Genomic DNA, 6,265 nt, shown 5'->3' on the forward strand with positions numbered 1-6,265 from the left:
TAGCATTGAGTCCATTTTATTCTTGTATCTAAACTTCAACATTATTTCCTTAAAACAAAAATTAAATCCGATATGGCAACATAGTAAATGATCTTAATAACTACTCAAAATAGGTGATTCGTAATGGTTGGGTATATAAGGATATTTGATAATGTAATGAGTATATATATAATAAGACTGTAATTCGAGTTAAATTCTAAATAAATTCATAAATTTCGCTTTTCGCATAACATGGGAAAATCATTGAATACTTTAAGTTCGTTACTTTCGCTTTTCGCACAAATGTGGAAAAATCATTAAATCTTTTAACCTCGGAATGAGTCGAAAATCAAAGAGGCGGTTTGGCTGACAAAACGTGATCTCCTATGCGGAGTTCAGTCGATGACTGGATGCAGATAGCATCTCTAATTAGCCAACGATCAGATCGCTCAAGGCAAAGCCTCAATAGGCAGGGGTCAGAGGTTTCAAATTCGCGAGGTTGGGCAAGGATCAGTTGGTTTTCAAAACTACGTACATTTCAACTTTTGGAAGGTATGCTTACTCGCTCACTGTTCAATTTCCAACGACGAAAGATCGATCTTCCGGCGTAGGCTGAAAACAAGCGTTAATTCGGAAAGGTGGTTTACAGTACGAAGACTCTATCTCTTGCTACAACTCAGAATTCCTAACTTCGACCTACTCCTTGTATGTGGAGCCACAGAACTTTTGGGGGAATTTTCTCCCTGACAATTCAATCCGAACTTAACTGACAACAATAGCTTGTGAATATTTATAAAGATTGCTTAAGCATGATATGAGTTTAACGAATGTGTAACGAAAATGAATTAAACTAGCGATGTCTTAACAATACTTATAACTGCAAATTCTGAACACATTTCCCGAACTCCCAGTGGGAACTTGAACGTTAATGAGGTTGGCTGATAATTATTCTTCATGAATATACAAATTTTGTGAGATTTTTATACTTTAAACATTAGGATGGTAATAGACGAGGCTAGCATCCGCTGAACCCTATGATTTGGTGAACTGTGCTCCCTGAAGCTGCTGGAAGAGGAATCCTGGACAGAGTCGGGGCGAAGAGGACAGCCGAAGGCGGAGAATTCTGCCTCTGTTTGGCCGACGATTGGGCAACCAGGAAGACGATGGCCGCAGTTGGCTTTATCACTGCAGCATGGTCTGCGCTCGGGCAACCAAGAAAACGAAGGCCGCAGGTGGCTTTAGCACTGCAGCAAGGTCTGCGCTCGGGCAACCAAGAGAACGATGGCCGCAGGTGGCTTTAGCACTGCAGCAAGGTCTGCGCTCGGGCAACCAAGAGAACGATGGCCGCAGGTGGCTTTAGCACTGCAGCATCCCTGATTTGCTCCTGCTTCTTCTTCACGCGCCTGGCGCGCGCTGCTGTTTAACCCTGTCTAGGGTGCTCCTCGCAGGCTAAGGGTCCCAAGCGGGAAGGCGTTTGCTTATTCCAGCCCCCGGCTGACTGCGCTCTGCGGCTTACTTAGCCGGCGACTGGACGATGGGGTGCGTTTAAATAGCGTGGGTCGCTGCCCCACGCAATAAGCGAAAGACCGTCCGGTCTTTGAAGCTGTGGCGTCTTTCCTCCGAGCGGGATCTGTCGCGAGACTCCCGTGCCCCGTCACTCCACTTGTACGAGCAAGGGAATCAGCGGGTGCGTGAGCTGCAGAAAATCAGATGAAAACCTGTTCTGTGGATTTTTCCAATCGCACTCACCCAAAATATCGCGATCAACCGAAAGGTATGTCTTTTCCGTACCGTGTCGAGTTGTTTCACAATGGAATTTTCCTATGATGGCACTTCTTACAAAAGATTCGTTTGCGCGCACACCCGTTCTCGACGAGATCTTTAACCGGAAAAGGAATTTGACATGGCCTGTCAGATGTCCAAAGCAACTCTGCGCGTTAACAGGTCAAAGTAACCCTGCGCCTGTTAACAGGTCAAAGTAACCCTGTGCATGTCAAAGGGTGGCAGCACGTATCCCTGGCCCCGAGATCGATATCATGGTCTTGACTTTCAAACTTGGTTTTGAGATATTTGCTGATTGAATGGATTCTGAGCCCTACCTTGATTCAAGGAATTTTTGAACTCATTGTATAATCCAGGATTTTGGGAATTTTGATTTTGATTTGTTCGATTAGTCTGACCTGTTCCAGATGAACTCTGGGTTTGATTGTGATAGTTAGTAGTATTATAATTTGGATAATAGTTTCCAACATTCTTTCGATTTGATTGAGACGATTTCGATTGATCTTTATTTGTACCTGAATCTGTTGTACTAGCTTCGTACAATCCTTCTTCTTGTGCTGCCTTCTTAAGATTAGACAATGTGGTAATATCTTTTCTTGCTAAGGTCATGAACATTCTGTCAGGAAGTTTTCGAGTAATGACATCTTTAATTGTGTTGTTCAAAGCGTTTTTATAAATGACATTATTTTCTGGTATGTTTTCTAAGTTTAGCTTATTGTTTATTAATAATGCTTTTATCTCTAATTCTTCTATAAACTTACGAAGACTGCCGTTGAATCTGGTGGTGTATAGTTGTCGTACGAGTTCTTCATATGGTGTGTGATTTTTGAACTCGTTGATCAGCGCCGTCTTCAGTTCGAGCCACGTGTTGGGTTGTATCATTTGCGATATGCGTTGTGCCTCTCCTGACAGTTGGATCTCGGTCGCTCCAAATAGGATCCTTTGTTGGCGAAGATCTTCAGTTGGATATAATCCGCATACATATTCGATTCGTTTGATAAATGAGCTTAGCTGTCCAGATGAACCGTCATAGGCAGGTATTTGTCTGATCGACAGCAGTGCCTGGTTCAAGTGGATTTCGCTCAATGATAGTGGTGGTAACGCCATGTTGTTGGTGTTGATTGGGTTTTGTTTTGTTTTCAGTAGTTTTTAACTTTATTCTGGTTCACTTGTAAGTTTTTTGATTTTGTATTTAGTGTTTCACTGATCTTGGTGGATCACTATCTCCGCTTACTTCAGTTCACTTAATTTTAGTTTTGCAAATCGTATGTGCTCGTAACACATAGGTTCTTTGGCGGATTTCACAATTTTATTAACGATTCCGGGATTACGTGATCACAGTAATTAGAAATTACACAAGCTGACCATTACCGAAATATAGGAGTTAATTTTAAACGAAATCCTACCGACTGCGCCAGGTAAATATCCGCAACTCGAAATTTAGTTTTTAAAAAAGATTTTATTTTTAGTACTTAATTTCTTTATGTCACAAGATTGGTTGAATTCCCCGACTTAACTTTACGTCTGCTTGTCTCAAACGGAACTGATCTCTCTGCTGCTGGCTAGTTTCCATGAGCCCTTCTCTTGGAACTCCCGACTCTGGCTTCGGGCGTTGCTTTCCTCGGCTGCATCTTCGTGTCGGTGGCGTACGTGCCTGGATCGATATTTGGGGATGCGTCGGCTTTGATGAAAGGCATCCACTGCTGGCGATCGGTGTTGCATTACATGACGGAGCTAGGAATGTGATACTCCTTGGTTTTATGTCTAGCTTTAATTGATCATCATGAGTGGCGTGATTCTAAAGAATCGATTTCTCGAGAGTGGCGTGATTCTAATGTTGATCAAACAATGTGGTCCATTGTTTATATTATGGGGGGCCCTAGCTTGGAGTAAGGGAAGAAACAGTTATTGATTCTTGAGTGGGGTCCTGTTACTTGTGTGGATGGGGTGGATGAATTGTACATAAACATAATGTGTATGGGATGTGGGGAATTATGGATATGTCACTATATATACATATGTGTATATAAATCAATAATTAAAAACAAAAAATTTTTTTTTTTTTTTGTATTATTATTCTCAATGGTTGATCAGACCGTTTCATGAGGTATTTCAAATTTTATACCTGTATTTTTAGCCTATCTTTATGAACTGTTTGTCTCTTATTTTTACTATCTTTAATGGTAATGTTATCTTTATCATCTATGCATATGACCTCAAATGGTCCTATATACCTAGGGTCTAACTTGTGCCCTACTTCGTTTTTTAATAGTATTTTGTTTCCTATTTCTATGCTTATTTTTTATTTCTGGCTTTATTATTTCCTAGCGATATCCTAGCTCTTTGATATGCTATTTCTAGTCTAAACTTTATTTCTTTTGCATAGTCATCTATGTTATATAATGGGTCTATTCTAGTTACTTTATAAAAATCTATAAACTGTCTTGGTAATCTGCCAAAGACTAGTTCATATGGACAATATTCATGCGATGCCGAGGGTGTTGTGTTGAAACAATAAGTAAAATATTGTATCCAAACATCCCAATCGGTTTTGTCTGCAGATATGTATGAACGAACGTATTCATTGAATGTTCTATGACTTCGTTCTATTGTCCCTAAGGTCTGGTGGTGGTGTGCAGTGGACGTTATGTTGTCTATCTTAAGATATTTGCACAAATCATTTATGATTGAATTCTTTTATTCTGTTCCCATGTCCGTAATGAACGTCTTCATCGGACCGTACTTCAGAATAAAGTTTTCAAATATTGCTTTGGCAACGGTTGTTGCGCTTTTATTTGGAATTGGTATGGATACTAAATACTTTGTTAAATCGCATATTAGCGTAACTGCATATTCATTGCCATTTTCTGAGCATGGTAGTGGACCTATAGTATCCACTATCACTCTATCAAAAGCCATGGTTGGTATTTCCGTTTGTGTCATGGGGGTCCTAATATGAGTTGTTATTTTAGATTTCTGGCATTTTTGACATTTACGTATGTATTCTTTGATATGACGAGTCATGTTTTTGCCATCAGTCATGAAATGCCATTATGACCTCCTTGAGTTGGATCGTCGTGAAGTTTAGACAGTATCGCTTCTTGATCTTTTTCATTTTCTATTTGGGTCACCGGCTTGAGTAGCGCTACTCGTAATGATTTTAATATTTTATTGCCCATGTTCTTAAAAGATTCAATTGAACTTAATTCAAAGATCTTTTCGCTCGGTGCCATTTTGAGCTGGCTGATCGCAAGTATACCGGCTTGCATTTCAAGCCGTTGTAAGAACTGACCTAAGTCAAGGGTTCCATTGGTATACAGATCGCTAACATCAATTCTTGCTACAACTTTTCTTCCATGTTTCAAAAAACATATCTGATTTTGTATGTGCAAGGCCACTACTTTTCGTACTTCGTCATTACAAATGACTTCATATACGTTGGGCTTAGAAGCGTTGTCAAGAGTTTGCATAGGCAAATCTTCTTGTACATTTCCTGCGCAGGAATTTTTCTGTCTATTTTGTTGCCTGGTAGTGACTTTCAGGACTTTGTTATGCATGTCTTTTAGGTCGGATATTGTAATCCTGGATAGGGCGTCTGCCACGAAATTTTCTTTACCCTTGAGATATTCGACTGTGAAATCATATTCTTCTAGATCTAATCTCATTCTGGTTAGTTTTGAACTTGGATTTGTCATTGAGAACAAATAAGTTAGTGGTCTGTGGTCTGTCTTTACTGTAAAATGTTTTCCATAAATATATGGTCTGTAATGTGTAATTGCCCAGTGAATTGCTGCTAACTCTTGTTCTGTAGTAGTTTTGTTGCTTTCACCTTTGGTAAATGAGCGTGAAGCATATGCAACTGGGAGATGTTTATCTCCATATTTTTGTGTTAGAACAGCTCCACATGCGTGTTTACTTGCATCTGTAATTATGCAAAATTCTTTATTGAAATCTGGATATTTTAATAATGTGGGTTTAATTAAAGCCTTCTTTAAGTAATCGAATGCATTTTGGCATTCATCTGTCCATTGAAAGGTGACATTCTTTTTACATAATCGAGTTATGTGCCGTAAATAGTCGGCGAAATTTTTGATGAAACGTCTATAGTAATTGCAAAATGCAACGAATCTTCTAGCGCTATCTGCGTCTGTAGGGACTGGATATTTTTCGATGACGTCATATTTTTTATCGTCGGGCAAAATGCCTTGATCAGTGCACTTGTGGCCTAGAAAAGTCACTTCGTGCATGAAGAAAGCGCATTTTTCTGGATGTAGCTTAAGGTTGTTTTTCCTACACAAATCAAATACGTCTGTTAAGTTTTTGATCATGTGGTTTTCGGAACAACCGATGACTATTAGGTCATCCATATACAAGAATGCTTGTGAAGTATTAAGTCCAGAAAAAGCAATTGTCATCATTCTTTGAAAGGAATTTGGCGCTATTTTAAGACCATAAGGTAGTCTAGTGAATTGGTACGAGCCATTGCTCGTTGAAAAGGACGTTA

The 6,265-nt window shown here is 39.6% G+C and overlaps 1 long non-coding RNA gene across 1 annotated transcript; it reads right to left on the reverse strand.

Annotated features, from left to right (window-relative positions):
• On the reverse strand, positions 1-1,957 carry LOC108153503. Its single transcript, XR_001774916.2, has 2 exons — positions 1,729-1,957; positions 1-1,675 (listed from the first exon to the last, which is right to left on the reverse strand). It is a non-coding gene; the product is annotated as an uncharacterized LOC108153503 (long non-coding RNA).
• Positions 1,958-6,265: the final 4,308 nt, after the last annotated feature.

The sequence above is a fragment of the Drosophila miranda genome, chromosome XL, assembly GCF_003369915.1.
Source record: "Drosophila miranda strain MSH22 chromosome XL, D.miranda_PacBio2.1, whole genome shotgun sequence".
Classification (NCBI taxonomy): domain Eukaryota; kingdom Metazoa; phylum Arthropoda; class Insecta; order Diptera; family Drosophilidae; genus Drosophila; species Drosophila miranda.